Source organism: Perca flavescens, chromosome 8 (genome assembly GCF_004354835.1).
Source record: "Perca flavescens isolate YP-PL-M2 chromosome 8, PFLA_1.0, whole genome shotgun sequence".
NCBI classification, from domain to species: domain Eukaryota; kingdom Metazoa; phylum Chordata; class Actinopteri; order Perciformes; family Percidae; genus Perca; species Perca flavescens.
The window spans coordinates 9,633,101-9,657,599 of record NC_041338.1 but is presented as its reverse complement, the minus strand read 5'-3'; the positions used below and the strand labels follow the sequence as shown (position 1 = coordinate 9,657,599).

General features: G+C 41.6%; 1 protein-coding gene and 1 long non-coding RNA gene across 2 annotated transcripts in view; one reads left to right on the top strand and one right to left on the bottom strand.

Moving 5' to 3' along the window:
* The window catches only part of LOC114559657 (synaptotagmin-9), a 162,277-nt gene that overhangs the window by 4,115 nt on the left and 133,663 nt on the right, over positions 1–24,499 (top strand). The window lies entirely within an intron of this gene.
* Positions 16,335–18,593, bottom strand: LOC114560729 (uncharacterized). Its single transcript, XR_003693224.1, has 3 exons — positions 18,448–18,593; positions 16,618–16,743; positions 16,335–16,444 (listed from the first exon to the last, which is right to left on the bottom strand). It is a non-coding gene; the product is annotated as an uncharacterized LOC114560729 (long non-coding RNA).

Sequence of the window (24,499 nt, the reverse complement as noted above, 5' to 3'; positions counted from 1 at the left end):
CGCAGACGTGGGAAAAGAGCAGGAGCACTGGTGAAATTAAGGAAGCGGGGACTACGCACCTCACTTCCAGCCATTCACATAGCAAACGTACAGTCCCTGGCAAACAAGATGGATGAGCTGCTGCTTCTCAACCACAACAACTAGGACTTTCGCAGATCCGCCGCGTGGGTATAAATAGTTACTGCAATTTCATGATGTTACAAATGCGCACGTCAGCTGGGCTGCGGTTATTGTAAAACACGCTTTAGAGACTCTCTTTATAAACTGTAAGCCTTTCTTTTCTCCACGGGAGTTTTCCTCGTTTGTCATGGTTGGTGTTTACATTCCACCACAAGCCTGCATAGCGGACGCGCTACAACAGCTAGCCGACCAGATAAGACATGGAGAAAAAACACACTGACTCTCTTGTCATTATTGTTGGGGATTTTAACAGCGCCAAACTCAATCAGGAACTCCCTAAATACAGACAGCATATAAAAATTCCCACCAGGGACAAAAACACATTGGACCACTGTTACACAGTTTTAAAGGATGCCAATCGAACCATTGCCCGGGCAGTTCTAGGACTCTCCGACCACTGTCTGCTTCATCTCATCCCAACCTACAAGCAAAAACTAAAAACTTCCAAACCTGTGGCAAAGACTGTAAAGAAATGGACAAGGGAATCAAAGCGGGAGTTGCAGTCTTGCTTTGACTGCACCAACTGACATCTGTGGTCATGAAATCCTTTGAAAGACTGGTGAGCCAGGACAAAACAGGACCCCTGCTGGACTCCCTGCAGTTTGCCTACAGGGCAAACAGGTCGGCGGATGATGCTGTCAATATGGGACTGCACCACCTACATCCTGCACCACCTCGACTCCCCAGGGACGTATGCCAGGATCCTGTTTGTGGACTTCAGCTTGGCTTTCAAAACACTATTATCCCTGAACTCCTACATCAGAAGCTCACCCAGTTCTCAGTGCCTGCCTCCACCTGTCAGTGGATCATCAGCTTCCTGATTGACTGGGTCTGTCCGAGGTTTTTCCTCGCCACTGTTTCACTAAATGCTTGCTCTTGGGGGAATTATTGGAATTATTGGGTCTTTGTAAATTATAGAGTGTGGTCCATACCTAGTCTATCTGTAAAGTGTCTCTTGTTAGGGCGCGAGCGCCAACAGTGGTGAAGGCCCTATTGAAACTGAAGGAATTATTATTTTCTGTAAATGGATCGCCTTTTTGAGGGGCTTACCATATTCAAAAACTCACCAAAATTGGCGGTTGCATCAAGTCTGGTGACATTTTACGTATTTTAAGGGTTTCAGGAATAGGCGTACAAAAACTGCTCGCTAGCGCCCCCTACAAAGTTAAAACAATTGAGCCCCTGCAGTGCATTTAATGTAGACTCACGAAACTTGGTACACATATGTAACATGTCAAGATGTACAAAAGACTTCATTGGAGCCATACCCTAAACCTAACAGGAAGTCCACCATCTTGATTTCAAAGTGCGAAATTAGTGCAATTTTGGCCATTTCCACATGTTGTACTTTAACGAACTCCTCCTAGAGATTTTATCCGATCAACTTCAAATTCGGTCTGTGCCATCTTAAGACGTTAAAGATGAAAAGTTGGTAAAAGAAAAACTTTTCGTCATAGGGCGTTGCCGTGGCGGCCATTTTGTGCGTTTTGCCGCCGAAATAGGAAGTGGGTGTAACTCGAGTGTACATTGTCCAACTGGCTCGAAACTTTTCAGGATTCATAACACTCCAACTCTGAGGACATTTACTGGACAAAAGTCATAGCGCCCCCTAGTGTAAACAGGAAGTAGGCCTAAAAGTCAAGGTGCTATACTTTAACGAACTACTCCTAGAGATTTCATCCGATGGAGTTCAAATTTGGTTTGTACAATCGCAACACCTTAAAGATGAAAAGTTATTAAAAGAAAAACTTTTCGTCAGACGGTGTGGGCGTGGCAACCACTTTGAGTGTTCAGCGATGAACAAAGAAGTTGTTGTAACTTGAATGTACGTTGTCGTGTCTGCCCGAAATTTCTCACAATTGACAAGGGTCCAGGCCTGAGGACACCTACAGGCCAAAATTGACTTTTGGTCATAGCGCCCCCCGCTGGCAACAGGAAATCTGCCTTATATGACAAACATCATCCGATTTGCATGAAACTCAGAATATGTGGTCTACGTGTGATACTGAGCCGTCCCCTATAATATGGCCACGCCCACTTACTCAGGCCATGCCCCCGTTCATAACATTTGAACCGTTTAAGGTATACCCTTGTGTGAGGTATCAATGAACTCAGCAGAGACTTCCTTGTTCATTGGTGATGGTTTGGCCCGCCCCCTATGTTGAAGCCACGCCCTTTTGAATAAATGCTGACCCTTCAAAGGTAGATTCTTGTGTGAGGTATCATTGAACTCAGCACAGACTTCCTTTTTAATTGGTGATGGTTTGACCTGCCCCTTATGCTTTTGCCACGCCCCTTTTCACAGCTAATGAACCGTATGACGTAGAGTCTTGTGGGAGCTATCGTTGTACTCGGCGGGAAGTTCCCTTTTCATTGTTGACGATTCGCGGCATCTGAGTGCCACGCAAATGCGCGGTCGCAAGGAGCGGCGTCCGCCGGTAACCCCAACGTGCGCAGAGGCGTGAGGGCCCGTCCATCGCTGCTCGCAGCTTTAATTATGATTTGATACTATAAATAAAATTTAATTGAACCTTTTTTTGGTGGAACATTTGCAAAATAAAACACCACATTAAATATTGAATGAAGCTAACTGTTCACACAATACAGTAATGTGAGTGATTTAACTTGGATACAAGATGGATACATGTGAATCCAACAATTTGGTTTTATCAGCTGTTTTTTGGGATAAGTGTTTTTTCTTTGCGTAGGCGAGGTGTAGTCGGGGTGGGGAGGGGTTGCAGTTCAGTGGGCTGGGGGTCTCATCGCTGGTCTTTGCAGATGATATGGTCCTGATGGCATCATCGGCCTGTGACCTTCAGCACTCACTGGATCGGTTCGCAGCCAAGTTTGAAGCGTCTGGGATGAGGATCATCACCTCTAAATCTCAGGCCATGGTTCTCAGCAGGAACTACCAATGGAGTGCTTACTCCAAGTAGGGAATGAGTCCTTACCCCATGTGAAGGAGTTCAAATACCTTGGGGTCTTGTTAGCGATTGAGGATGGATGCGGGAGATTGGTCGGAAAATTGGCGCAGCGGGTGCAGTATTACATTCAATTTATCGCACCGTTGTGACGAAAAGAGAGCTGAGCCAGAAGGCAAAGCTCTCGATCTACCGGTCAGTTTTCGTTCCTACCCACACCTATGATCATGAAGGCTGGGTCATGACCAAAAGAACGAGATCCAGGGTACAAGTAGCTGAAATGGGTTTCTTCAGGAGGGTGGCTGGCGTCTCCCTTAGAGATAGGGTGAGAAGCACAGTCATTCGTGAGGAGCTCGGAGTAGAGCCACTGCGCCTTTGCGTCGCAAGGAGCCAGTTGAAGTGTTTCCGGCATCTGGTAAGGATGCCCTGTGGGCGCCTCCCTAGGGAGGAGTTCCAGGCACGTCCAGCAGTTTTGCCTCCTATTTTGACTGACTGTGGCCTGCAGGTGAGAAAGTCCAGTATCCAGTTGAAGAGATGTGTGTTGAAAACCCAGTGTATCCAGCTTCCTTATCAGCGGTTGTTGAATGATGGTATTGAATGCAGAGCTGAAGTCAATAAAGAGCATTCTGAGGTGTGTTCTTTTTTTCCAGGTGTGTAAGTGTCAGGTGCACAGTAGTGGATACAGCATCATCAGTGGACCTGTTGGCTTGATAAGCATATTGGTGGGTTCCAGGGTGGGGGGCAATATGTTATTTGTGATGTGCTGCATGACCAGTCTCTCAAAGCACTTCATAATAGTCGGTGTTAGTGCTATGGGGCGATAATCATTCAGACACGATACAGAGGACTTCACAGATATTATTGTGGCAGATTTGAGGCATTTGGGAAAACAGCCTGGAGCAGAGAAGTGTTAAAGATGTCTGTGAGGGCATCTTTCAGCTGTTCGGCACATTCTCTTTGTACCCTTTCAGGTCTGTTATCCGGTCCAGTAGCCTGCAGGGATTGATCCGGGACAGGACTCTTTTGACAGTGGATGGGGTGAAACTTACCCCCATTTTCCACCAGCTGCGTAACGGCTGCGTAACGGCTGCGTAACGGCTGCGTAACGGCTGCGTAACGGCTGCGGAATGGCTCCAAAACGGCGGCGGAGTCATTAGGTTTCCATTAAAGTCAATATGTGTATTTCCACTGACTGCATAATTCCGACTGTGTCCCAGCTCCGGCGATCCGCAGCCCTCCGGAGCAGATACACAGAGCTTCTATTTTTGCCAGACGCCGGAGAGCCTGTTCTCCAGGCTGTGCGTGGCTTTCAGGGCAGGAGTGTTGTTTTAGTTTGTGGCCTCAAACTGTGCATAGAAGTCATTCAGCTGTGGCTGGGTTGGCTCAGTGGGTAGAGCAGGCGCACATATGTTAGAGGTTTATGCCTCGACGCAGAGGTCTAGGGTTTGACTCCGACCTATGACAATTTTCTGCATGTCTTCCTCCTCTCTCTCCCCTTTCTCACCTTTCCTGTCCATTAAAGACGGAAAAGCCCAAAAAATTATCTTTGAAAAAAAAAGAAAAGAAAAAAAGTAATTCAGCTGATTGGGGAGGGACGGATCACTGTCACACACCTGTGGGGGGGGGCTTTGTAATCTGTGATCTCCTGTATTCCCTTCCACAAGTGCCTTGTGTTTCTGCTGTCAGTAAAGTTGTTAATCTTCCTAGAGTACTGTTGTTACGCTCTTTTCATTCCCATTCTCATTGCAGTCTTCAGAGATGCCTCATCAACCGCTCTGAAGGCTGTGTCTCGTATCTTCAGCAGAGAGTGAACCTCCCCTGTCATCCATGGTTTCTGATTAGGGTGCGCAGTGATTGTTCTGGTCATTGTTACATCATCAGTGCACCTATTGATGCAATCAATTCATTACAGTCTGAACATATTCCAGTCTGTGATTTCCATGCAGTCCGGTAGTGCTGAGGTGCTCCCCTCAGGCCAAACTCAAATTTTTATTCTGACTGGTTTCACTAGTTTCATCCGAGGTCTGTATGGAGGTGTCAACATAATAGAGATGTGGTCTGAGGAGCCGAGGTGAGGACACAACAGCAGTGAGCCAAGTGCCTAGTGCTAGCTAGTATGTGTCTTTTAGTTCATAGCTTTAGCGGCAGACTGTTGTACGTCCCGCTGTTGGAATCCTCTACAATACACTCACTCTTTTACACCGTTTAGCTGTCAGCATTTTAACAGTTTAACCGGGACAATTTCATAGTGGTTGGTGTAAACCGGGACATTTTAGTGTCCCGACAGGCTTTTGTCGGGACTCAGGACAAGCAACATCAAATCGGGACTGTCCCGGTCAAACCAGGACGTCTGGTCACCCTATTCTAACTGCTTGCGTTTGTCCGGAGAAATGCAATAAAAGCGTTGTCTGACTGGTTTAGCATCTCCCACATCAATGTTGTGTTCAGTAAGATGAGTGCGAGACGGAACATCAGCGAATAAACATGGATAATTTTTTTTATCAGTTTCATTAACTGTACGCTCAGTAAATGTTTTAACACTACCTTCAGTTTATCAAGTGACTCAGAGTTCTTATGATGCCCTCTTAACATACCATCTTCGGGTGTAATAAACTCTTCCTCATTTCCTACTGTCAGATCCACAGATGGAGGTCAATGCTCTAGTGCAGTGTTTCTCAAATGGGGGTACGTGTACCCCTATGGGTACTTTGGAGGACTGCAGGGGGGTATGTGAGATATTTAACAAAATGTTTAATAGTTACAAGGCTGTTGTCCAGAACATTGTTCCTCTTTATGTTGACTTTTTTTTTTCTACCAAAAATGTTTTCTACCTTCCTTCTACTGTCCTACTTTTTATGCTTTTTTCACTGTTTTTTGAAGTTTTTGATACTATTTTCGACCTATTCTTGCCTTCCTTTCTTCCTCCTTTGTACCATCTTTTTCCAAAGTTTTGTCTTTTGTCTTTTTTTTTTTTTTTTTTTTTTTTTTTTTTTACAGTTTTTGTCTCCTTTTTCATCAGCATTTAAATGTTTTTTCAGTTACAAGGCTGTTGTTTAGTAAATCTATTTCTGACAGTGCTGTACTGTTCCTCTTTATATAGACCTTTTTTTCTACCAAAAATGATTAGCGCTGGTCAGCGGGTACTTGGCTTAAAGAAACAATTCAAAAGGGGAACATTATTGAAAAAAGTTTGAGAAACACTGCTGCTGCACCTGAGGAAACTATAGACCCGGGACCTGGCATAGCAGAGCAAGCATAATAGGGTTTTAACAAATTGATGTGGCACAACTGTACAGACTTCTTTCGATTTGAGGTTGAGATAAAATTCAGGTCTGACACTTTTCGGTCACAGAACTTGGCCTGAAAAGGAGAGCCAACCAACGGCAGAAGTGCCAGAACCTGATCACCTGGACTAAATTCACAGAGTTCTCCCCGCCGATCATATAGAGTTTTTATTTTATTCTGAGCTTCCTGCAGATTATCTCTCGCCAATTTATTTGCATGGTACAACCGCTGTCTGAAACCATTTACATAATCTATTAAGTTGGTTGGAGCCTCCTCAGCTTTCCAGTCATTATGTAGTGAGGCTAAAGGGCCTCTTACTTTGTTACCAAAGACCAGGAGGTTCATTTATAAAACTGTGCGTAGGATCCTTACTAAAAATGTACGTACGCCCAAAAGCCCAAAATGGCATACACCAAAAAAAAATAATTCAGATTTATAAAACCGTGTGTACGCACACCTGTAAGCAATGTTCCCTTTACAAATTAGAGATTACCTACAAGTGTGTGTACGTGGATCAGCCTCTTATCCCGCCCTGTACACACCCATTTTTAACCATAAATAGTCAATGCAAAGCACCTCACGAATGCTGATCAGTATGTTATTGACCCTGGCAGTTCTTTTGTTATGCCGAATCATGACTGGTGGAGGAATTGCTGCAAATTGAATTATAATTTTGGCCTGTTCTCGCAGTGAAGGGACACCCCGATATATAGAGTACCTATGGGTGCGCGCATAGCTCTGGTAAACATAATGACCGGGTCGCATTAGCAGGCATTTGACCATAGCCAATTGGTCAGGGGATAAGACCTGAACAAATCAGGTGATTGAAGGGCGGGTCTTAGGAATCGTAATTTCACCATGAATTTCACAGCCGGGAAAAAGACCTCTACACAGCGCGAACAGATGTGCTGGGCTCAGTGGAAGCTAACAGAAGCTAGCTGGCGCAAGCCGACAGCTGACCAGGTGTCTCAAAGCTACCAGGTAATCGGCGGACACAGGGAGTATGTGGACTTCAAAGAGTCCGTCAATCGTGGCCGACGAAGGTCCAGTCGGGAGTTTGGATGGAGAGTCCACTGAAGTCCACTGTGGTCTGAAGGGATAATCCTCGCTAGAACACTATCTTGCGGTAACCGTTAGGCGGGAGGTTGACAGCTAACGTTAGCCAGCTGAAGCTAACAGTTGATTGACGGTGAGTAACGTAGCAACGCTACACAGGCTGGCAGCAGCACAGAGTCCAGACTTGATAAGTGACAGCAGGGGATAGAAAGGTGTTGAGAATGACCAACAACTAATCTAAAACTTAGGGTACTTAATTTACTAGAAAACACAACAAAATATCAATTTCGCGGATTGTGAAGCGGCGTTCCAACATACATTTTTTTGAAGTGGTAAATAGCTACATGTTTCTGAGTATCCTCAAGTATGGACTTTTAATCCTTGTGTTGTCCTCGGGTCAAATTTGACCATTTTGAAAAAGTTTTTATATCAGAAATATGGGTTTCAACCAAATTGCAGAAAATTAACATGGATGCATGTTTTATGGGTTCCATACAACGTTATATGCAGGTAAAATATATATATATATATATATATATATATATATATATATATATATATTAGGGCTGTCAATCAATTAAAAAAAATTAACTAATTAATTGCACAATTTGCTGTAATTAATCGCGATTAATCGCTTTTTAAATTGAGACTGAAGCTTGTAATAATGGATATTTAAATGCTAAATCACTTAACTTTGCAAATATGAAGAAAAAAACAAACAAGGAAAGGTTCTGCTAAGTTCAGAATGTTTAATATCTTTCAGAACAACAGCAGCAACAATTTGGCTTATTTAGTCCTGCTGAAGGCTGCTGGAAACGGCTAGAAACTGTCTGACTTGAGAGCAGATTTTTGTCACCGTCCCCGGCTGCTGTCGCCTGCTCTCGTCTACTTTACAGGCGAGGTGCAGTTCATCTCCAACGAGCCTATGTTCAGTCGCCGGCAGGGCAGTCAAGGGTCGGGACTCACCCGGAAATGGCGAGCGGAATGAGGTGACTAGTCTCTCAAAATCTGACGAAAATCTTCTAAACTGACCTTTGTTGAGCTGAAAAGAAGACAGATTCAGCAACTGCAAGGCCTTTTTCTCTCTTAAAATGTTTTCAGAAACATGTTTCAGTGAACTATTTTAGTACAATATGAGATCGTATTCTGAACGGCCGCCATGACAGTTTGGCTCTCAATATCCGGAGAAAACAAACCCATGTGACGCGTTCGTCCAATCAGCTGCCGGTTTTCATTACTTGGGCAACAATACAGAGTAGCGCCGCCTGCTGTTATGTAGACGTATTACGTTTCTCAGCCGCCGCATGAATTAAACAAACACAGCTGCGTTAATTTCATTAATTTTTTTTAACGAGTTAAATATTAAAAAATTAACGCAAAAATTAACGCAAAAATTAACGCGTTAATTTTGACAGCCCTAATATATATATACTAGGGGTGTGACGAGACACTTACTCCACGAGACGAGACACATCACGAGATTGGGTTCACGAGAACGAGACGAGACAAGATTTTTAAAAAAAATTTGAAGAAATCCTCAATGATGAAATATATGAATGGAAAATAGTTTTTTTATTCAACTGACCTTGGCTTCTTTGTAGAGGTTTGGGACTACAGTGCGAGTTAAATGCGCGCGTGATGGGATGACGTACCTCGTTTCCAATGTGTGGAGGAGTCGCCGAAATCCAACATTTTCCACCACAGAAAATGGCCTCATATCAGCTGCAATGAAAACGCCTATGTCCCTCGTTATTGCCGTGGCTCTTGCACTTACCGGTGGCAGAGATGCAAAGGCTTTTAGAGTTGTTTGCCCTTTTAATGTTTTCGTCGCGGGTGCAGTAGTTAGTAGAGAGCTGTGGTGGTGCTGTAAGTGTTTTTGCATAGTGCTCGTGTTAGCCGCGGTATACAGCATTTTTTTCTTACAATGTTTACATATTGCGTTCGTCTTGACTGTCACTCTTTCGCCGTTTATTATTTCCGTAAGAAAACCAAAATGTTGCCACACAAATGATTTAAAAGTGGCAAGGGGATCTTCAATAGTAATTTCACGCTCCATCACGCTGACATAACATCGCCTCACGAGACAACTTTTCACCTCGACGAGAAATCTCGTCACGTTTTAATCTCGCGAGATCTCGTAAAACAAGATCTCGTCACACCCTTAATATATACATATATATATGTGTATATATACATATACATATATATATACATACATATATATACATACAGATATATATACATACATACATATATATACATACATACATATATACATATATATATATACATACATATATATATATATATATATATATATATACATATATATATATATACATATATATATACATACATATATATATATACATACATACATATATATATATACATACATACATATATATATATACATACATACATATATATACATACATACATATACATACATACATATATACATACATACATATATATATATATATATATATATATATATATATATATATATATATATATATATATATATATATATATATACAATTTTATAGCATTTGGAAAAAAAAGTTTAAATGGTTTTAAAACCGTATCCTGACTAAACTTTAACATACACCAGTCCGTGATCCAATCAACATCCTCTGATCTTAACTGTTAGTCAAAATAATTAATAATTTCTGCTTTTTTACTTAAAAAAAAATAGGTATAATGTCATATAAATTCAGTTTATTGACCATGTTTTTTTGACAAAAACCTTTTTAAAAAAGAAAAGTGTGTGTGTGCGTGTGTGTGTGTGTGTGTGTGTGTCTTGTAGTAAAGAGAAAGATTGGGAGAAGGAAGTTTGTGTGAGGTGGACCTAGTCACCACAGACCCAAATCTTGTCAGCTGTTGCTACTGTCATATGCTGCTGTCTCTTCATGTGGCACATTATGTTTGGCACATTGTATGGGTCACTTCTTATATCATAACAAGGTAATACAATGTGTAATCAAGTGATGACTGATTAACAGTAATGTAAATGCTAAATGCCCTAATACCTGTTGATACTACAACAATGGAAAGTATAGGATCTTAACCTTGCAGTTTTGCACATCATTCTCCATTTCTTTGCACAAAACTCTCCAGAAAGTGCCATTTGATGGTTTATTTTTCAAATTTTTTTCCAGGGGGGCATACCCCCGGACCCCCCTAAGGTGAGCTCCCCCACAGAACAAATCCCAATTTTACCTCTGGTCTTTAGTTAGGTCTTTATTAGTTGTTGCAACATAAACAACATAAAGTGTAATTGTATTTGCTAAATCTCCCATCAAAACGGTACTATTACTGGGTGCACGGTATATTTTCCTGCTTTTTTGTCCTATGCCAATCACACCCCTGATTAATAATACCGTCCAAAACGGCAGGCATTACAGCACTCTGGGACAGCTCCGATATACCAGACCTAGATTTAACATAATATTATATCCAAACAAGCCTTAGTGATAAAGTTAAGATTATATATAATATTTATATAAAAAAACACTTAACTGTCTTTTCCCTCTGGAAACAGCTGGTTGCCCACAGAGTGGCGAGGACCTGTGGATGGCATGGTTCCGGCGCGTTGCCCTCTCTACTGGACATAGTTCATAGATCCAAGAGCGCAGCTTTAGGGAATTTAAATCAGCATATTAGCCAGTCATCATCATAGTACCTGAAGCCTCTTTCTCACATGTTTATTCCATTGGGGGTTAGTCCTCCTGCAGGGCCAGCAGTGCCATCATGCAGCATTAAGCCACGGTCACCACAGTATTTATATGTTTACAACAATTTGTGATTGTTAACACCTTGCCAAAATCAGAGCATCAACTAGTGGTATCCCCCACCCCGAGATACAATTTGAAGACGAAAGTGTAATAGGTAAACACATTTTTCTTCATGCAGGTTTTGTCATAATAATAATACATAAGTTTTATATACCGCTTTACATGGAACTCAAAGACGCTTTACAAAGAAAGAAAGAAAGAAAGAAACAAACAAACAAACAAACAAGATAAGTAAATTATGGATAGGCCAATTGAAACAAGTGAGTTTTGAGCAGTTTTTTATAGGTGTCCAGTGAGTCCGAGTTTCTGATGTGCACGCGTCTCAGGCCGGCAGTGTGTAAGCTCTAACCTGTTAACATGGGAGCCGAAATATAAACGGACACGCCACGCGGCTGACACGCTTGCGCAACGCATGCAGTGTGTAACCGGCCTAAAGGCAAGCTGTTAACACCTACAGATACCAGAGCTAGTCAAAAATCTGTGTGAAACCCTCCCCAAATTATTATATGTATTTTTTTTTTTACATTTACCAGTTTCCCAGTATTAACAATCCCAGACGAGCCCCCATTTGTTACCATCTGACTCAAGGCCGGCTACAAAAGGGAGGTCACACACAGATAGAAAATCAAAAAGTAGTTGATTAAATAGACTAATAACACAACTTAATTCAACATAACTGTAATGGTGGGGTGTGTAAGTGTAGAAGACATCAGTTGTGTTTGTCATGTGTGGATGAGTGAATGAATAGTGTGATGTTGTAACGTGCAGCAAACCAAACACAGAACAAAATGGTGGATGGATGCAGTAGGACCAGCTAAGAGAAAGTGAGACTCCCAGGGAGGCAGTCCATAAAGGCATAAAGCCTTCTGTAAGCCACACTCAGATGGCCAGGTACAGACGACCCTCCCAGCTCCACCTACCCGCCCACTCCCAGTACCTGCAAACAAAGGAGCAGAACATGACAGGCAGGTTGATCCCCCTCCAGAGGGGGATGAGCGCAACTGGAGGCAGGGGTGTCATGGTCGTGGATGTCCTGAATGTGATTTGTCAAGCTTCTCCATTTGGCTTCCATCCCAGCTGGGTTGCCATCTGGGGTTGAGGTTGCAGTCCAGTAAGGTGGTTGACAATGGCTGGCCTCCACAACAGTAGTTGGTCTGTCGAGGCTGTATCCAAGGCCTTCCCCAGACCTGGTTTAGAACAAATGTTATTAATTGAAATGCAATAACAAAAACTGCTTCAAGGTTCCAACAATGGATACATACTTTTCCCAATGTGCCAGACATCAAAATAATGCAGTGTTCCATCAGGGCACAGCTCTTCTCTCACCCATTGGGCAACCTAAAAGAGAAAGCAAACTTTGTGGATGCTTGCACTGTCTGTTCTTTTGCTGAGGCACTGAGGGCCAAACGTCCAGCCTCCGTGCAATTCATAAATCTACATCTTTATTGTATTTACCTGGCAATGTCTGTCTTGGATGAGGGTTGACACATGCAGGTCCTGCCTCCTCAGCAAGTCGATGCTGTGCTTGAGCCCCTCAATCTCACACTAAGAGCTGTTGGGGACCTCTGAGCTCTGCAACATGACATAACAGTGTAAGTGTAGAATGCTGGTGGTTGTGAAGGAGGTGTGAATGAACCAGAGGGTTGCTGGTCCAAGCATTATAATACACTGTACACTAGTTAGGAAATACATAATAAAGCCCTATGCATACATCTTACAGAGTTCATTTCTGAAAACATCAAGTCTAATAACATCAGGCTTACCTGAACAAGCTGAACATCCACCACCTCGTTTACTCTCTCTATCAAAGAGTACGAGTCGTACTTTGCACAGTGCCCGGGAGAATCTGACCTGGGGAGAATTACAAATTTGAATTATGTTTCAAGTTTTTAATAACCAGTGTCTGTAAAGACAATCCACCATGCCATCTGTAGATGCCAACTAAAGCCCCATCATGCAAAAAGAAAGCCATATTTGAACACAGTCCAGAAGAGGAGTGTTGCAGCCCTCAATTTTGAAATGACCTAATTTGATGTATAAAGTTGTAAAATTCCTGAGTTTCAACATTTTACATGTTGTCTATGTTCTATTGCAAATGAAACTTTGGCACATGAAATTTGAAAGTCATTGCATTTTGATTTTATCAACATTTGAAAATGTCTGGGATGCCATACATCCAGTGAAATGAATAGCCCCAATTAAGAGATTGCAGGCTGGCATATTCCTGTGTAGGATTCCTGTAGAAAATCTACAGTGCATCAGGATTGAATATAGAGTAAGTACTGTACACTACTGGTCAAAAGTTGTTTTTTTCTTCAATGGAAACACATGACCCTGCATAGAAAAATAGCAAGCAGGACATGATGACATTGTCAAAGAAATAATGATTTTAATCATTATAATTTCGATTAAAATCATTATTTCTTACTCTGACAATGTCATGTCCTGTTTGTAGCTATATTTGCTATATTTCCTATGCAGACTAATTGTATGTGTGTTTCCATTGCAAACAAGAAAATTCAATGTGATCCCAAACTTCTGACCAGTAGTGTCATAAATCCACAGACTAAAGCAAGCCTGGTACATTGTAAATTAACTGACCAGAGAAAGTTGAAAAAGAAGCAACGTCAGCACCAACCAAGCCAGCCATTATAAACCCATAAGATATTAGACTGTTATAGCAACTAATGTGGATTGGAGGATGCACTGATCACTTGCAATAAGCAAAGTGGGCAGACAGTCAGGGCTATCAGATTTTAATAACATATTTGATATTCTAATCAGATGTGGCCTGCAGTGTAAACAAAACCTTACCTGCTCTATTTTGATGAATGTTCCTCCGTGCTGCACGATTTTACTGTCAGACTTCTCACAACAGGCCAGACAGTTGGCAAACAGGACCATGAGTTCCTCTTTGCACAAGGAATTTATCAATGGCACTACAACAAAAAAGAGGGGGGGAGTGGTCATTCAAACTACCACAGATACACAAAAACGAAAATTCAAAGTTGGTCTATGTTGGTTTTAAATTTTCTCACTTTTGGTGGGGGTTACACGTTTGAGATGGCTCCTCCTCACACAATTCCTCCTCATCCTCCTCAGACATCAGGGGTCTGTTTCAGGAAGGAGGTTTAACAAGCTCTGAGTATAACCCTGATGTCTGAGTTGATTTACCCTGAGATGGGAAACTGAGTTTTCAGTTTCAGAACAGCTGATATGAGTTGGTTCAATCAACTCAGAGTATGTCCACGCGCGTGCACCACCACAATAAAAAGTCAGCATGAATGGAGCCATGATTCTACGATTCACCATGGTAACAACTACAAATAAACGGGTCGGCGGAAATACTCATGCACACAAACAGCGAGTTTGAACATGCATTTCGTTAAAAAAGCAAAACAGCGGCTGCTGCTGCAAAAGAGAGAATTGGTGTGGGAGAAAATTGCTGCTTGAGTCAATGCGTAAGCATTAACAGTGTATTGATTTCATATTTAATCACAGTTAACATAATATTACTGGTGAAAACTGGAATTGTATTACACCTATAATTTCATTTAGGTGCAATCCTGCGGGCAAAAAAGTGAGCTACTACTATATCCCATTCTGAGGCTGCAGCACCATAATCATTAACAGAACTATAATTTATAATCATTTATTTCTTTTTAATGGCTCTCACTGGTTTGTGTCTAGGGAACACTACAAAAAAAGTTTAAAAAACGTTTCAGAGCGAGTCACACTTTTCTGACGGCTCTGCATACAGTGGCTTTATTATTATTATTTCAGAAGGAGGAGAGAAACTCGAGGTTTCTTGATGAAAAGAGGTTTCTTGAAGAAAACCTGCACCCGACCAGGTTAGGTTCGCAGGCTCAGTTACCATAGTAACTGACTCAGGTTAAGTTACCTCTCTTTCTGAAACGGAAAACCCAGAGTTTCCCTCATCTCAGGGTTAACAAACTCAGAGTTTTCACTAAACCTGCTTTCTGAAACGGACCCCTGAGGCCTGTACTACGAAGCAAGATCAACATGGCCTGGATTTCTTTCAGTAATCCGGCTTCACTAACCCTAACAACTGCGGTCCCGGATAACTGGTGTCACGAAGGTGGTTATCAACTAGTTCAATCAACCCAGGAAACATCTACCAGTATGTTATATATAAGAAGAGCAAATTATAATTCTACATAAATATGAAGTACACAGACTCGGTTTTCCAGAGCTAGCCTTCAGTAACGCTATTACTGTACAAGAAACAGGCATCATTTGGTCTGTTTCCATGTAGTTACATAGTCACTGATAGGATCACTACAATGCTCAATTACCTATTTTTGAGGGGGGAATAAACTTAAAAATTTCGCCGCAAAAGCATGAACTGTCCTCTGGAGGACATCCACCAGACCAGCGGGCGCCTGTGGATTGTTGTGGGCCGCGGCAGGTGAGGGAGGCGGGGAGGAAGTAGAAGGATGCCGGTCGGGGCTGCTAGCCTGGCTAAGGAAACTACCACACAATTCGCCACTGCAGAGACTCATATTCACCAACGACAACACACAAAATGGATATATATGCTACAAATACACATGGAACAAATACAAATGGAACACACACAAACAAAACAATCTGACAAGCGACAAAGGGGAACACAGAGGCTAAATACAAGAGGTAATGAGCAAACAAGGAACAGGTGATACAACAGATGAAACACATTAGGAGAGACATGGTAATCAAAAAAGGCAGGAAAACACAGGAAGTAAAACTAGACAAGACAAGACAGAGAACCAGACTATCAAAATAGACACAATCCACAGAATAAACAAACAATCACAATAAGACAAAACATAGGACCAAAATACCAGACTGAAATAGAACAAAGTACAAAGCAAAATACCGAAACCATAACATATAGACTTTATTAATCCTGCACTGGGGAAATTCCTGTGCTACAGCAGCTCAAAAGAAAAAAATGTCACATCAGAATAACACAAATACACATTAAGTAGATATATGAGAAAAAATATACATTAAGTATGAGAAATAGAAAAAATAGAATTAGTTATAATAATAATAGTAATAAATCAAACATATTTACACAGAGGGATCATTTTTCTCCATCACTTTATTCAGGACTAGTGAGGGGGGTGGAAGTTTGCATCCTGAATGTTGTCTATGTCCCCACGCTGACCATGTTGGGCTTCAGGTTCACCTGCACAGCTGTGGCAGAGGCAGTAAACACACCCAAACATATGACAATCATGGCAAATCTAAGCGGTTATGTTTTGGTGTAGGCTATGTATTAATTTCATCAATGTGTATGGCGACGTATGTTTTAGACAGCATATCAACCACTCAAACATAGAATAATCCCAGAAATACCCAAGATTTACCGTGAGACCTTCCAAGGGGATTCAGATTACACTGTGTCCCAGTGTCACACGTGGAGGAGGGCAAGGGGTCATCTACGGTAGCACTGACACTATCTCTGTCTCCTGGGGTGAGGCATCTGTCAACATCTTGCGCAAAGAAATCCAAAATCCAAAAGGGTCAGCGACACGGTCACGTTTAAATACATATGAAAGAGAACCGTAATTGTCACACAAGGGTAGGGTGACCAGATGTCCCGGTTTGACCGGGACAGTCCCGATTTTGTGCTGCCTGTCCTGAGTCCCGACAAAAGCCTGTCGTGACGCTAAAATGTCCCGGTTTACACCAACCATGAAAATTATGAAATTGTCCCGGTTGTCAGTGATTACATAGCCGACGTGGTCTTATTATAGCCCCGAGCATTAACTAAACCCATGTAGAAAGACTTATAAAGCGTCCAGCGTGTGATTTTAACGTGTGTGTCCAGAGGTTAAATTGGGCCGGAGCGCACCGGAGGGCACCGGAGCACAGCTCCGCCTCCTCAGGTTCACAACACACCCTGCCGGAGCTTAGCTCCGTCTCCTTTAGCACCAAATATTGTTATTTCACTTGAATTATTTTTCATCTCCTGGCATATACATGGCATATGAGACTAATTAACAAAACTACACAGAGACACCCAGGCTACATGGAATTATCAGTCATAATAGGCTTGTTTGAGATGAGCTGCGTCTCGCCTGTAAAGTGGACAAGAGCAGGCGGCAGCAGCCAGGGGTGACGGTGACAAAAAGCCGCTGTAAAGTCGGACAGTTTGCAGCCGTTTCCAGCAGCCTTCAGGCTGAACAGGCAGTCGCAGAATCACTCAAATCCTATTAGGTCCGATTCCGATTTAAATAAAATGTTATCAGACCCATATCAGCTTGTAGGCCACACAGTCTCCAGCTGTTTTCTAAAGACAGAGTAGGCTAGCTGTCAAAATGTTCTACCTGTGATCTGGTGCTGATGTTAATACACAACAGACTGTAGATAATCTGTAATCTAAACGGATTTAGTCTCTCTGACTTCTAAACGTCACTATCAGCACCACTACATGTGTTCTGTAGCCTACAGAATAAGCCTTTAAATCAGACAAATTTGGAAGATGAATGCATGAATTGTAGTATGTGAATAAGTAAATGTGATGTATTTAAAGTGTAAACTGTTATGTCTGCACACAAGTGCCTCAAGTGTTGTTCGGGTTGTTTCATAATGCATTGAGTTGAGTAATTACCTCCTGTGTCGGTGTGATAAAATCAAACATAACAAACTGCCAAATAAATTGTACCTGATTCTCTTACATCAACATAATTTTCTTGTTTAAAAAGATGTTTACATTTGCCAACCAATATTTTCAAACATGTTCAATTTCGTACATTTTCCGAGGGTGAAATCCGTTGCCTGCCTGTTAACACTAAAAGGTAAAAAATAACAATAAAATAAGTGAATTGTAAAGTATTTCTCTTGAATACAGTAACTACTCAACCCTACCTTACACATACTGGAAAAAGAGCCCCTTTGGTGTAAAAACACATTAAGTCATTTTACGGCACGATTTTGAATGATGACCATTCACTGTAAATAGGGTGCCCCCTCCCTACAAAAGCCAATTTAACCACTGTGTGTGAGTCAATGGTAGCAATCTACGTCTGTAATCTGTCTATGTTTGACCTGGGCTGGCACATGTTCATGTTAAAAAGCGGGTGGGTGCACGAGCACTACGGTCACGCACAAAGTGTCCCGGTTTCAGTTCTGGGAAATCTGGTCACCCTACACAAGGTAGCTAGATAGATTGTGAACATTAGCATGAGGCTTACCGTAGCCAGCTCTCTCTTGCGGCAGGCAGCACCGATCATAGTGCTTCTTGGTCTCGGGGCAGGGCAGGTAGAGAGGTGTGTGTGCACAGACGCCACAGCGGTCGGAATAAACCGTGCTTGGCTCAGCCTCTTCAACCCGAGAGAAACCATACTGATATCCCCTGGGTCGTAATCCTATTCCCTGAAATGTGCGCTGCAGATCTTGGAGTTCTTGGTGATGGAGGTCATTAAAAAATTTATATTTTATATATATATATATATATATATATATATGCTGTCTATCTATATATCTGTCTAGCTACTGTATATCTAGGATCCAGTCAAAAGTTTGGGGTCACTTAGAAATTTCCATTCCACTCCATTCCAGACAGAATACCAGCTGAGATCAGTTGCATTGTTTTTTTTTATCAGGGCAGCAGTTTTCAGATTACATTATGTGCTTACATAATTGCAAAAGGGTTCTCGACTGTTGTAGTCAGAAGTGGCGGAAGAAACGCTTGAAATTCCATGCTTTTTGGTCTAAACGTCATACCCAAATTAAAAGTGGTACAGCTCCCATATACTTTGACATTCAGGGGTGTGCCTGATATAATTGGAAAGGTAACATTCTCAAGTTTTTGTTACAAGTGTCAGGGTGATTCTAGGCCTTACTTACCTTAATGAATGATTAATGCTGTCTACAATCTATATTTTTGAGGACACTTAATCGGGCTGAAAAAAAAGGAACATGTGAACACATGAATCCTGAGGATGCGCTATGTAAGTTTTATAACAAAGCTTTAAAGGGACACTTAACCAGACTGAAAATACATGACAAATGCTGGCTGGTAATCCTAAGGATACTGTATAGAAGTTTTGAAGCCGAGCATTAAAGGGACACTTAACCAGACTGAAAATGCATGAGAAATGCTGGGTGGTCAGTTTATGTTTGTTAACTGCTAAGCTAGACTGAAAGAACATGAGGGATATGGTCTGCTAAGCTCATAGTCTGCTTATTGCTCCAACTAGAATGGTCTGTCTTTCACACAGCTTAGTCCAGAAATTGTTTGTAAGTGTTTATAATATTGTTCATGTTTAACATAATAATTCACCAGACCTGTTTCAATTAACCTGTGACTTAAGACAGGAGGTGTAGTTTTGAACTGGAGTTTTGCACAAACTGCGTTTGATGTGGTCATGCATCTTACAAATAGGGAAGGGGGTCTGCAGTCTCAGAGGGTTAGGGGATTTATTTTACTTTTCATGTTTTTGTCACACCTTGCTCAGAGCTGACAGTTCAACCTTTGCTACAGATTTGTCAGCAAAATCCGGTAGGGTACTCGAGACTAGTATGCGTTTCAATTTTCAAGATGGCTGAGCTTTCAATCCTTTCGGTTACCATCAGGGGGCTAAACAGGTCGATCAAACAAGCTAAATTCCTGGATTATTTAAAAAGAAAGTACATAGACATGGAACTTATATAAGAGTCACACTTACGTAAAAGAGATGTAAATCGTCTACAAAATAAATACTTTAAGGTTGCTGCCTCATCTAGTGACGACACCAAAACCAAGGGCTCCATTGTGTTGCTGTCACGAAGATGCACACTCACCATAGACAAAAGTAGTAAAGACTCTTCAGGCAGGATATCGTATATATGTACTACAATAAGGAGTAGGAAAATAGCCTTTGTCTCAGTATATGCACCGGCTACATATGATGAAAGCTTTTTCCCACGCCTAACCAATGAATTGCTTTCTCTCAACGAATACTCACTAATTGTAGGGGGAGACATGAATGCGGTACTAGACTTAAATCAGGATAGATCAGGGGTCAACCACACGAAAGCCCAAAAACACATATCGGACATGTTTAATGCTATTGTGGAATCCCACAATCTTACAGATATATGGAGGATGCACAATCCTACTAGCACGTCACCGCACCCACTCCCGCTATGATTATTTTTTGTGCTCCAGTGTACTTAAGGCGATGTTCCACACAATAGCAATGGAACCAGCAATCCTGTCTGATCACAATGCGCTGATAACCACATTCCGTTGTGATATCTTAGGAGAAAAATCTAGAAGGTGGCAATTCAATAATTCCCTTCTCCAAAACACAGCTTTTAATACAGAATTTGGAGCCAAACTAGCGGAGTTCATATCAATCAATACTGGCTCAGTTTCAGACCCGGCGTACATCTGGCAAGCCACTAAAGGATTTATTAGAGATTTCACATTTTCCTTTGCAGCAAATTTGATGAAAAAGAGAGAGGCAAGGATTGCAGAGTCGGAAGAACGTTGTAAATCGTTATAGCAATCTCTTAAGACTTGTTTTTCTAAATCTACACATACTCTTCTATCACAAATCGAGCAGAGCTAAATGACTTGCTAAAAAGGAGAGCTGAATTCATAATGCACAGAGTGAGGCAAAATTACTATTTTAACAGCTGTAAACCAAGCAAATTGCTATCTCTGAAATTAAAACAAAGCGAGTCCAGAGCTGCTATCAATAGCATCCGCACGGACCGAGGTATCTCAACGAATTCTAAGGAGATCACTGTCACTTTCCAATCCTTTTATTCAAAGCTGTATGAATCCTCCTGCAATCCAGATCCGACGCAGTGCCAAAAGTTCCTAAAAGAGTTAAACCTGCCTCTTCCACAGAGGAGGCAGAAGAACTGGGTTATTTGCAGATGATATTTTACTGTACATATCTGACCTTAAGGACTCCGTTCTAAAAATTATTTAGATCTTTAACGAATTTGGCTCAATCTCCGGCTATAAAATCAATTGGAATAAATCTAATCTGCTCCTGTTGAACAACAAACAGGTGACATCAGCTATTAGTGATACAATACCAAGCCAAAGCAACATATTTGGGCATTACCATCCATGAATCGCTACAGCGAGTTGTCCAGGACAACTATGAAACTATACTAAGTAGTGTTCAAAGGGATCTGACTAATTGGTCTGCGCTGCCGGCATTGCTACGGTCCAGGATTGCTGTTGTTAAAATGAACATAGTTCCTCGTGTGAACTTCTTAAGCACAATGATCCCTTTACCCCCACCAATACATTTCTGGAAGAGACTTTATGCCGTAATCCGGCAGTATATTTGGAATAGTAAATAACCTAGGCTAAAATACTCTACCTTGCAACGTACCATGGACACGGGAGGCCTGGCCCTCCCCAACCTTAAAGTGTACCATAGAGCCTTTCAGCTACGGGCCCTCAGAGTGTGGATAGACCCCTCATCTACAGTCCCATGGAGAGAAATAGAGCAAAACCTCACTGGAAGACTGCAAGACCTCGCCTTTGCAGGTGTGTATCCAAAAAAGTGTATGCTAGCCTATGGCCCTATTATCACCAACACATTGACCAACTTTAATGGGAGCGAGAGCTGAGCCCGGGGGGGAAAGTAATTAATTGGGAGACAGTTTGGGACATTTCCCACTGTTTCAAGAACCCAAATCACCAGCAGATCCACTTCAACGTATGCCACAGGACATATTGGACACCTCAGAAGAGATACATCTCCAAAGCCATTCCTACTCCCTATTGCACGTTCTGTCCTGAACAAACTGGAACTTTCCTAAATATGGTCTGGGTGTGTGAACAGGTGCATGAGTTTTGGAATAAAACAACATCAATAATATCTGATGTGATAGGATGTCAAATTCCTACTGACTGTTTTGTTACTTAATGACGACTCTAAATTACACCTGCTTAGGAAACAAAAGAAAGTTTGTTTAGCTGGCTCAACCGCGACAAAGAAAATGATAGCTCAGCGCTGGCTCCCCCCCCCACAAAACGCAGCAGCACAAGTATCAATCCTAATGACCTCAGCATCACAAGAAGTAGAGGAGGGCGACTAGGAAAGGTGTTTTTTTGTTTTTTTTTCCTCGAGACCGCAGAGTGTGGGGGTGGGAGAGGGCGGTTGTTCTTGTTCAAGTGTGTTTGTCTGTTCTGTTTTTGTTAAATATTAAAAAATAAAAAAAATAATCTTAAAAATCTATACAACACTTCTCAAATACAAAAACAAACCCACATCAATCACCTTTCCAATGATATCAGACACACCCCTGAGTGTCAAAGTATATGGGAGCAGTACCACTTTTAATTTGGGTATGACGTTTAGACCAAATAGCTTGAATTTCAAGTGTTTCTTCAGCCACGTTTTTTCTACAACAGTCGAGAACCCTTATGTAAGCACATAATATAATATGAAAACTGCTGCCCTGATTAAAAAAACAAAGCAACTGATCTCAGCTGGTATTCTGTCTGGAATGGAGTGGAAATTTCTAAGTGACCCCAAACTTTTGACCGGTAGTGTATGTATGTGTATATATATATATATATATATATATATATATATATATATATATATATATATAATCTGCGCTATCTACTGCTGAACACTCTCTTACTCGTCTCTTGTTATCTCTCTTTCTCGTCACTCTCAAGGGTCTCTAGGCGGGCTTTGGTCTGTTGTCTCCCCAACGTGACGTCCTGCAATGCATTGTGGGGGAAAGGCAAACTGCTGTAAAATAGTACCTACTTTTTCGTGTTATATTCCATTTTGTGATACCTAACAACATAAAATACATGGATAACAGATTAAATGTTTATTACCAACAAGCAGTTAGTGCAAATTTGTTGGAAAATGAACCCTGCAACACGGCCTTTAAGCCATCCCCCAAGTAATTGTGGTGCAAGTTAACCAATTTTAGTAGCTGATTTAGTTACAAACTAACTAGTAGTTCTCTAGTCTAGCCTCTATGCCAATGCCCTAATTTAGGAGAGAGCTTAATGTTGCAACCGAAGCCAGTCTACGGAAAGCCTTTCCACTCCCTATTCAGCCCCATTGTACCAAATTTGGTTGCAGTTCCACCAGAGTTCCACTGGGGGTGATCGCAGTCCAGTGCAAAATGAATGGGACTCTATGGAGCTAGATGGTTAAATTTGTCTCTTTCGCCTGATTGTCGTTGAACAATCTCAGATTTGATTGTAGTTTTTGCAAGTTCAACATGGATTATAGGTCGAAAATTGAATGAATGAGTACTTATGTCCTTTCGATTTCTTACAGGTTGAGTCGTTGTTGCCCATAATACGCTAGCATTCTGCTAATGAATGCTGATTGGTCAGTGAAGGACTGATTACGATCGGAGATCCCATTTGACGGCATCCGAAGCAGAGCCAGAATGTCAGAGTGAATATTTCGGCGTGGTCTTTAAAACATTAGCAAACCTTTCTAGCACGTGTATTGACAGGGAGAGCCTTACCTGTTAGCTGTGTTGTCAATGCCTCAATAAAACAAAGAGCTTTCGCATAAAGCAATATCTCTGGCTGTATATGTGTATGACGTCATTGACATTTTAAAAGGCTTTTTAGAACAAAAAAGCCACTTTAAAAAAATCATCCCCTTTCAAATGCATCATTCAAATAACTAGACAAAAAATTATATCCTGAGAAAAGTGGATTTTGAGGGGTATAGCTCCATAGAGTCCTATTCATTCTGCACTGGCCTGGCACCCCCTATATGGAACTCTGGTGTAACTGCAACCAGTTCAGAAGCCGGAAGTAACGAGAGAGTGAAACTTCTTCCCTTATTAGAAATTCTTTGGTGCAACCCAAGTGCATTAACGTTAACTAGCTAGCTAGCTAACATTAGTAACGTTAATGTTAGCTAAAGGAGCAATCGATGTTGCTAGCTAATTTTAGACACGGTGTTTCATTAATGTTACACACATTGTAAATAACTCTTGGGAATGTTACCCAAGTACACAATGTGTAATACGCTAACGATAGTTAATATCAAGTTCTCACCACTTTCAGTGGGACACGGGAAACCATGCAGCGCCTTGGTTCAAACTTCTTCAGTGAAATGGCAGGTGGTGGCTGGCTGGGACAATACACATCCGTGACAGCAGCAATAAAAACAAAAAGAAGAAGAAGAATCAGACCGATCGCGCCTGATCTAGTGAAAAACAACAAAAGAGCACATGTATAATTTAGATTAAATTTAAACATATTAGGACACACATTTTTCAAAATAAGGAATTGTGACT